This window comes from Coenobita brevimanus, chromosome 71 (assembly GCF_032717465.1).
Source record: "Coenobita brevimanus isolate Jiangsu-jjx chromosome 71, ASM3271746v2, whole genome shotgun sequence".
NCBI lineage: Eukaryota > Metazoa > Arthropoda > Malacostraca > Decapoda > Coenobitidae > Coenobita > Coenobita brevimanus.
The window spans coordinates 27,082,992-27,093,467 of NC_137024.1; the positions used below are offsets into that span (position 1 = coordinate 27,082,992).

The window sequence follows — 10,476 nt, forward strand, 5'->3', positions numbered from 1 at the left end:
TGCCAACAGCATCTGGTGTTCCCAGGCAGTCACCCATCCAAATACTAACCAGACCCAACGTTGCTTAACTTCGCTGATCGGACGGGCAGCGGTGTACTCAACGTGGTAAGGCCGTTGGCACTTTTGATTAATGATAAATAAAGTGAAGTTAGCAGGGGAGTGAAAGATAAAAATGGTAGATTACTAGTGGAGAAGGGAGAAAAAGTGAGCAGATGGAGAGAACACTTTAAGGAATTGTTGAACATAGAGGATGGAAGTAATGCGAGTATAAGTGGCTGGGGAATGGCTGGGAGAAGGAGGGAGGTGAGAAGACAGGAAGAAATCAGTAGGATAGAAGTTGTGGAAGCAATGAAGAAAGTTAAATTGGGGAAAGCCCCAGGAATCGATGGCGTGTGTGGTGAAATGCTGAGCATGGGGTAGAGATAGTAGTAGAATGGATGTGGAAGATGTGCAGATTGGCCTGGGAGGAAGGTAGAGTCCCGGAGGATTGGAAGTCAGGTATAATTATTCCCTTGTACAAAGGAAAAGGGGAAAAAGAAGTGTGTGGTAATCATAGGGGCATTTGTCTTCTTAGTATAATAGGAAAAGTGTATGGTAGGATACTTATTGACAGAGTTAGAGAAAGAACATAGAAATTAGTTGGAGAAGAACAGGGAGGCTTTAGGAAGGGAAGAGGTTGTGTAGATCAGATATTCATTCTTAGATCTTTAGTGGAAAAGTTTCTAGAGAAGGGAAAGGAGTTGTATGCGGCTTTCATGGATTTGAAGAAAGCATATGACAGGGTGGATAGACTAGGATTGTGGAAAGTGTTAAGAATATATGGAGTAGATGGGAAGTTGTTGAATGCTGTGAAGAGTATGTACGATGGTGCAAAGGCTGCAGTGCGTGTGGATGGTGAACTAAGTGAATTTTTCTCTTTGAAAGTTGGGTTGAAACAGGGATGTGTCATGTCTCCATGGTTGTTCAATCTGTACATGGATGGGGTAATAAAAGAGGTACAAGGTAGGGTAGTGGATGTTGGAGTGGCCCTGGTGAGAGAGGATAGTGTTTGGAAACTCCCTGTACTGTTGTTTGCAGATGATACTGTGTTGTTGAGTGAAGACGAAGGGGAGCTGCAAGGCTTGGTGGATGAGTTTGGGAGAGTGTGTAAGAAACGGAATCTAAAGGTGAATGTAGGGAAGAGTAAAGTGATGGTCTTTTAGAGAGGTGAAGTCAGTGAATGTACAGCGAGGTTGGATGGTGAGGAATTGGAAAATGTGAGTACGTTTAAGTACGTGGGTAGTGTGATGAGTAAGGATGGAGGTTTGGAGGGTGAAGTGCTTGAAAGGGTACAGCAGGGAAGAAAGGTTGCTGGTTCTTTGAAAGCAGTGATAAGAAACAGGGAAGTGAACATGGAAGTGAAAAAGTTACTACATGACAGTATTGTGATACCAACTCTAACATACGGAAGTGAAGCTTGGACGTTGTTGGAAGGACACAAGTCAAGAGTGAGAGAAGTGGAAATGAGTTATTTAAGAGGAGCCTGTGGAGTCACATGGAGAGACAGGCTGACGAATGAGGATATAAAGGAGCGTTGTGGTGTGGATGTAGATGTGATAGGAAGCGTTATGAGGAACACACTGAGGTGGTTTGGCCATGTGGAGAGGATGGAGGGTGAAAGACTGACGAAGAGAGTGTATGTGAGTGAGGTAGAGGGGGGAAGAGGGAGGGAGAGGCCGAGGATGAGATGAAGGGATGGGGTGGAGAGGTATGTGAGAGAGGGGGGTATGAGTTGGGAGCAGGGCAGTGAAATGGCGGGGAACAGGGCGACTTGGAGGCGATTTGTTTGTGGCCACCCCAAACGGGATTGAGGCGTCTGGCAATAGATAGACAGATTGAATAAATAAAGCATAGACAACAAACATTTTGGTTAGAATTATATTCCTTACAAAGAGAATTTCGAGAAATGATATAAAATAGTAGACAGCTGACATTTTGGTCTGAAATATATTTCTTCCAAACATAATTTCCAGGAAATACATGAATATTTCTCTAAGATTTTGCTGTGAAATTTATTTCTAACAAACAGAATTTTGAAATTATGTAGGAGTATACAACTAACATTTTTCTTTGCAACCAGACTTTTGGATTCTCTTCTCACTGACAAGCTTTTCAATGTTTGGAGCGGTACTTGATAATGCACAATGAATATCGCTTTCCACTGCAAGCCGATTCCCCTGCTTGGACTTTATGTGCAACAAACATAAAAATCTGCTCTCACACATGGAAGTTGATGCAAATGGCAGAAGACATCTGACTGCATGTGTTGACAGATTTGGGTAAGTACCAATCATACTGGAATAATCAATAGGAATAATACAATAAAATGAATGGCCAATTATTTATTTTGCTAAAAAAAAAATCGTACTTAATTTTCAATAAATTAAAAAATATATGCACCAATCTCCAGTTTATTACCAAATATAGTGAACGTCCTGTGGACCACCCAAAAAGTCACCATGTACCACCAGTTGAGAACCACTGCCCTAGAGGTTTAACAACCCAGGGGGATAGGCTTGATATAGCGGAATTAATCCCTACACTCTTCAAAATTTAGAATGATTAGATAATTACTAAAATGGGGAGAATTTGTAGTTGAAATTAATAGTTAAATTATTAAAATAGAAATCAGTCAACATGTCTCTTTCTTTGTTGCAGAGATCTTCTAGCAAGGCAGGATGGGTAACAAGAGCCATAAATGATTGCAAACAATCGTTAGATTAAATACCCTTGTCCAGGGAGAAATTAAATAGTCTCCTAAATATACTGAAAGACCGATGGACTAAGTATGAAGAAAGTTATATAAATTTAGAAGTGGCCATAGTAAAAGCTGATGATAAGGATCTCTTAGAGTCAGAGACTACGAAATTTGAAGGCAAATTAGAATATTTAACCGTAGTAAAGTCACTAAAGTCAAAAGTAGCTGAGACTCCGTGGAAACACAAGTTGTGGAACAGCGAAGTACTGTAGAGCTGTACTACCACAAATAACGCTTCCGGAGTTTGATGGGGAGCAAAATTGGAAATCCTTTTGGGATCAATTCAAATACTTAGTTCATAATAGAACCGATCTCCCTAAGGTTAGCAGACTCACGTATCTCTTAGGAGAGGTCAAAGGAACACCTTATCAGCTGATAAAGGAATTACCAGTAGAAGAAAATAATTATGAAGTGGCCTTGACTATCCTTAGACAAAACTACAGAGATAGGGAGCAAGTTATTACTCAATTACTGAAGGCTCTAACTGAATTACCCATACCTAAACACGATTTTGATTCCTTGCAAAAAATTTAGAATTGCAATGAGTTGTAATTTAAAGGCCTTAGGAACTTACGAAGATATTAAGGCTTCAGATTGGGTACTTTCAAGAAATGTGTCCTTAAAGCTTCTACCAAAAACCAAGGATGCCTTGTACTGTAGGCACCAAAAGGATAATTTCTCCTGCGAAGAGATTGAGGAAGGCTTGATGCAACTCGGTAAACATTTGCAAGGAGCAATAAAACCTACAGAGATTAAACAGAAGACTGAAATAAAGAAAAAATCCACTAACCAACTGGTTGAGAAACTTAAGTCAGAGAAGACTAAGTATGTGCCTAAGGAAGAGATAGGTACTTTCCTTTCTTAAAGGCTGAGGATAAAGTTTTAAAGACAAGGAATAGACAAGCTGATGAAATTAAGGAAGTAAAACCTTCCATGGTAAAGGACAGGAAAGTTTGTGAATTTTGCGGTGAACAACATTCCAGTGTATCTTGTCAACATTACCCTGATTATGCTTCTAGATGGGAAAGCTTCAGGAACTGGGATGTTGTATAATCTGTATGAATTCCGAACATACTTCCGCGGACTGTAAGACTAAATTAAATCTTTGTTTTAAATGCAAAAAGGATCATCATCATAGTGCTTTATGCCCAAGGATGAAAAATGAGGTTCCTAAACCTGCAAGCGTGAATATGACAGTTGCAAGGGGGAATGCTCCAATAGTAATGTCAGCTGCAATTCCAGTAGCAAATGTAAAGGTATTGACTGAGAATGGAAACCTATTATTTAGTATGTACCCTTTTTGATACGGGTGCTCAGAAAACCCTCATTTCTGCAGACATTATGAAGAAGTTAAAGTTACCTATTATTGGCAAGATAAATCTAGCCATTACAGGATTCTTAACAACTAAGGAAGCTCAGTCTTTTGATTTAGTTAGACCTGTAATACAATTAGACAGATATAAATGCCGTATAACAGCAGCTGTACATGATAATATGGAGACAAGTATATATATATATATATATATATATATATATATATATATATATATATATATATATATATATATATATATATATATAAGGACTGAAGGAAGCCTCTGATCAGCTACAAAGCTCAGGGATAAAGTTGGCAAAACGGTATGTAGAATCAGATAACGTGGGTCCCATAAAAATGATAATTGGTTCTGATTACTGTGGGAGATTCCTACAAACGACTCTGAAGAAGAATAAGGTACAGTTGTTTAAGGGCCCAGGAGGTAACCTCATTATGGGTCAGTTGCCTTTTCCAAAACAAGTTAAAGGAGAGGCCAAACTAGTAGACTCAGTCTTAGTTACCCCACACAGTCATTGATGGTAGCTAGAATAGGTGCAGAACTAGAACCTACTCAGATAAATGACTTGTTGAATGAAAATATTGAACCTGTACACAAATTGTGGGACCTAGACAGTGTAGGAATACACTCTGAGGAACCAACCCATGCAGATAAAATAACTTTGGATCTGTATAACCAGTCAGTGGAATTTAAGGACGGACAGTATTGGGTAGGATTACTATGGAACCTAAAGCATTCGGAGTTACCAACAATTACCAAGCAGCTAAGGCTCAGTTAAATTCTCTTCTAAGAAAGTTGAGAGATAAACCAGAACATCTAACCATATATGATAATATTATAAAAGTTCAATTGAAGAATAATTTTATAGAAGAGTTAGAATTCCCTGTTAACCACAAGGAAGGACATTATTTGCCACATCATACTGTAAGCAAGGATTCAGTAACTACTCCCATAAGGATAGTTTTCAGTTGTAGTAGTAAAGCGTCCAAAGGATCAGCTAGCTTGAACGATTGCCTATGCTCTGAACCTACACTAACGGAGAAGTTGGGGAATGTGTTACTAAGATTTAGAGAGAAACCTTATGCTTATACTGCAGACATTAGTAAGGCTTATCTCAGAATAGGACTGAGAGAGGAGGATAGGAAATTTACAAAATTCCTCTGGCCTCATGATCCTCAAAATAAGGATAGTCCATTGAAGACTTACTGTCTCCGATCGGTGCTCTTTGGCTCTTGTGTTAGTCCTTTCCTACTTTGCAACACTTTAAACCATCATTTTGAAAGTGCCAAATGCTCAGAAATAGGGCAGGCTTTTTACATGGATAATTTGCGAGGTGTTGCTGATACAGAGTCGGAAGCTTTGAAGGCCTATGAAGTGGCCAGTTCCGAATTTGGGAAGGCAAATTTGCCGTTACAGAACTGGAATACAAATTCATCGCTTTTGAGGAATAAAATACAAGAGGACTATCCAAATTCTGACATTCCCAAAATTCAATATGTGTTGGGTCTTAACTGGGATACAACAGCTGATGTAATAAGTTTGAAACCAATTAAGTTCTCTGAAGTCACTCTCACCAAGAGGTCCTTGCTAAGTCAGGTCTCCACGTTATTTGACCCATTAGGTTTGGTCAGTCCTGTAGTTATTAGAGGCAAATGTTTAGTGCAGGAGGCTTGGCAAGAAAAGTTAGACTGGGACACGGAATTAGGTGGGATTTATGTGGAACAATGGGAACAGATCAGAAAGGAGTTTGAAACCACATCAAGCACATGTATTCCCTGGAAAATAAACAGTAATGAGAAGTTGCATTTACACATATTTTGTGACGCTTCTCAAAGGGCATATGGAGCAGTAGCTTATTGAGCAACAGGAGAGGATAGTAAGATTATGTCCAAAGCCAGAGTTGTGCCAATTAAAGGAAGGATCCTATCTCAAATGGAATTGGCTTCCATAGAAGCATGAATTAAATTGGCCAGGTATATAACCACTACTCTTGATATTCAGTTTGAGAATATTTATACATGGACTGACAGTGAGATTTGTCTTTACTGGATAGGAAAGGAAGACGGTAAAATCCTTTCGGCCGCAATAGAGTGAAGACTATTAAAGAACTGTCTTCCAAATTTAAATTCATGCATGTATCCTCCAAACAAAACCCGGCTGATCTGCTCTCGAGGGGTTCGACTGTAAGGAGACTGATCAAAGATAATTTGTGGTGAAAAGGTCCTAAATGGTTACTCACTAAAGATTGGCCTGAGCAGAAACAGTATACTGTAGTGTTGCTGAGGTTGGTGTTGTAAACTCGGATCCTGTAGTACCTGAGCCAGAAGTAATTGACATCAGCCGATTGTCATCAATAAGACAACTTATTAACAATACTAAATTAATTGTTGAATTTTTGAATAAGAATGTGGGGTTTCAGAAGTTAGATCCCATGCAATATTGGCTGAAAAGGATACAAAGGAATAATTACGGAGAGATGTATGACCTTTTAGGCCAAGGCACTGGGAACAAGAATAAGCTGATACGGGATTTAGACTTGTTCTTAGACGGAAAGAGTCTGATTAGATGCCGGGGCCAAATAATAAAAACTGATATGCCTTTCCAAACTAGACATCCCATATTATTACCCAAGAGTGGATACTTTGTACAGTTAATTATAAAGGAAGCCCATGATTTGACTCTTCATGGAGGTGTGCCGCAGACTTTGGTCCGAATCCGGGAAAGGTATTGGTTCCCTAAGGGTAGACAGGTCATAAGGAAGTATCTCAAAGGTTGCATCACATGTAGGAGGTATGAACAACGACCATATGACTATCCAGGACCACCTGCCTTACCAAGGGATAGGGTAAATGTGAGTCGGCCCTTCAAGGTAACTGGGTCTATAACTGTTACTGGTGAGGGAACTCCCGATAAGGTTTACATATGTTTGTTTACTTGCACCTGCACAAGGGCAGTCCATCAAGAAATGGCGGAAGATGTGTGTTCAGAGACTCTCCTGAACGTATTTCGAGGATTTGCCGCTAGAAGGTCTTGTCCTAACAAATTAATAAGCAACAACGGAACTAATTTCGTTGGAGCAGCACCTTTACTTTTGAACATAATGAATGACCCAAAGGTTAAGTCGGCACTAGGAATCCGAAATTGTACCTGGCAGTTCATAGCTCCAAGAGCACCAGGGCAAAATGAATTTACCGAACGAATGATCAGTATTGTGAAGAACTGCCTAAGGAAAACATTACACAGAACTAAGATCACAAGAGAAGAGTTAAGAACAGTGATGACTGAAATTGAAGCTAGGATTAATAATAGACCCCTAACCTACTTAGATGACACTAGCGTTTCAATTGAGGCCTTGACGCCGGCTCATATGTTATATTGCAGAAAGCTTCATCTGGTTCCTTGTGCGGATGTCCAAGAAGAAGTAGATGATCCTACCATAGAAAATAATGAATTAGGACAACATCTGCAGGAGGGATATGAACGTCTGAAAAGGGTATTGGATACTTGCAATAGACACTGGAGGGAAGAATATCTTTTGAGCCTATGAGAAAGATTTTATGGGGCTCAGGCTGCCAGTAACAAGTCTGCTATAAACGTAGGAGATGTGGTCTTGGTGAAAACAGAACAATCAAGATCCCAGTGGCCATTAGCTAAGGTGATCTCCACGCACCCAGATTTAGAGGGGGTGCTGAGACTCGGTTTTAGATTGGTATGTAGGGGACATACCAACATAAAAACTATTGATAAACTGGTATCCCTTGAGTTAGTGGCTACCCCAGATACAGGGGATGGTGGAGATCAAGCGGGTCAAGATGTGCAACCTAGAAGGGCCACAGCACAGGGTTCTCGAGACCTATGGAGAGAACTCCTGGCTAAGGGTCACATTACATGATACAGCGTATCATTTTTTGCCCGGCCCCAAAACTGTGGGAAATATTTTCCCCCAGAGCAGTTGTGCTCTCTACTTTTAAAATAGTTGTCCCTGGTTACAGAGCAGAGGAAAACATGAGATCGTTAATACCTATTCAAGCGTTTTTTATAGCCCAGATACTACGTTCTCTTTAATAATTTTTATTATTAATAAATTAAATGCTACTGCGTCTAACCCTCGTGGACAACTATATTGTAAATACAGTATATGTAATTACTTGGAAAGTTCCATTGACCTAAACTGCGTCTGCGCGTTAGATGACGTACCCGGAGGATGAAAAAGCCCTCATATAAAAGCAGATATAGGTTTAACATATTTACATAGATGAAGGGAATTTTTGATTTGGATTTAGTTTAATTAAAACTAAGATTAATTAGTTAGATTCGCCCTGTATATATCATGATGTACTCTAACTGTATTTAGAATTGTAATTAAATAATAGTTGGCACCTCTACAATTCTATGAGGGAGATAGAGGCCCGCCATTTTCACGCACTCTGCTCCTAGACTTCGTCAAGCTAGCACATTGTATATACATACCTCAAGGACGCTTGGATGCCCAGGCAACCGACCTAAAGTCATGCTCGTCGTCATCTGCGGTCTGACTCTTTCTAGCTGAGTAACCTTTACGAATTGGCCAATTCAATGGGGGATTAGCTAGGTGATAGGAGAGTAATAATTAGGTGAGTCAAGGTATCAGTTATGGTACAATTAAACTTAAGAGATTTATGTGAATTTACTTAAGGATAAATTTTTGGTGCCTCGAATGAGGACCTATGATTTGTTTACTAGAAATTTCATACATTCTTGGTGTCGAGTGAGGATGCCGACTTGTATAAAATAAATATTTCTGACATGGAACATAGAGACCAAATCACAGGTAGGTGCAGGTGGTGGCCAGGTGTGGGAGGGGGGCCGTCCGGGGTGTGCTCTTGGGAGAGACGCTTGTCTCGGGCTGTGTAGTCGGGCGTCCAGTGTGGGCTGAAGGGCGGCATTGTGGAAGGACCTCTCCTGGCGGGGCCCTGAGGAGAGTGGTGGCCCTTGGGACTGGGGACAAATAGGACCAGTAGGTCCACTGCTTGGCACCTGCCTTTGGAAATGGTGGGAGTCCTGGTGAAGGGTTGGGGCTGGTCCTGGCCCGGGGTTGTCGGGACTCCCCTCGAGGGTCAGGGGCTGTGGTCTCACCAGGAAGGGGAGGCCATCAGGAGCTGCCTGCGGCTGCTCGCTCCTGGGGAGTCCAACAGCTGCTGGGGGTATCAAGGGTTTGGCTGCAGGGACAGGACACCCAGGCTCACGACGGGTCCACTCCAGACGTCCTCCAACTGGAACTCTGTAAGGGCACAATCTCCACCCCTAGTGATACGGGGGGAGAGTGAGGGATGTCTCACTCTGCCTCTGGAGGGGCGGGCCGAGCCAGGGACACTGCCCTCAGTGGGAGCCTCCGGGGTAGTGGAGGAGGGAAGACCAGTGGTTGTTCCCTCAGCCTGGCAAGTCCAATGGACGTTGCCGGAACTCCACTCCAGGGCAGTGGAAGGAGATCCAGTGGATGCTCCCTCCACCTGGCAAGTCCGGTAGACGTTACCAAGGCTCCCTTCTGAGGTAATGGAGGAATGAAGTCCAGTGGACGTTCCTTCCACCTGGCAAGTCCGGTGAATGTTGCTGGGGCACCACTCGTCCCGGGAGCAGCAGGGAGACGAAGTCCAGCAGACGTTCCTGCACCTGTGGTAAGGCTGGTGGACGTTACTGAGGTCCCGCTGCCGGAGGAAGGACGCGGCCAAGGGGAATCTGGTGGAAGTCCCCATTATGGCAGGTCTGGTGGATGCTACCAAGGCTCTGCTCCCTTCCCTGGGATGACAGGTGAGGGAAGTCCGGTGAATGTTCCTCCAGTGGCAAGTCTGGTGGATGTTACCGTGCCCCTGCTCCTGTAGATGGGTGACAGAAGATGGAGATCCAGTGGACACTCCCTCCACAGCAAGTCCGGTGGATGTTACTGTGCTGCTGCTCCCATTGGGGTGTGTAGGACTGGAAAGACTGTGGTCTTTCCTCCTCTAGTGGCAAGTCCGGTGGACGTTACTGAGGACCTACGTGGGACTGTATGGAAACAAGTCCCACTCCGAGTCTGGTGAGTGCTGTCCTGGTTCGAGAGTAATGCACCTGGGCAATGCACTTCCCGCTGGTCTGGCTGGGTGGAAGAGGGGCATATGGTAGCGGGGGACATGGGCTGGTGTAGCTCGGGGTCCCTGTACACCTTCCCGTGGCCTCCTCTTGGGGTGGGTGTCTCCCCTTCCCCGGTGTTTCCTCCTCGGGTGGGTATTTCATACATACATACATACATATATATATATATATATATATATATATATATATATATATATATATATATATATATATATATATATATATATATATATGTGT

At 42.3% G+C, this 10,476-nt stretch overlaps 1 non-coding gene across 1 annotated transcript; it reads right to left on the reverse strand.

Moving 5' to 3' along the window:
• Positions 1–119, reverse strand: LOC145407000 (5S ribosomal RNA). The gene has a single exon (XR_013898664.1). It is a non-coding gene; the product is annotated as a 5S ribosomal RNA (ribosomal RNA).
• Positions 120–10,476: the final 10,357 nt, after the last annotated feature.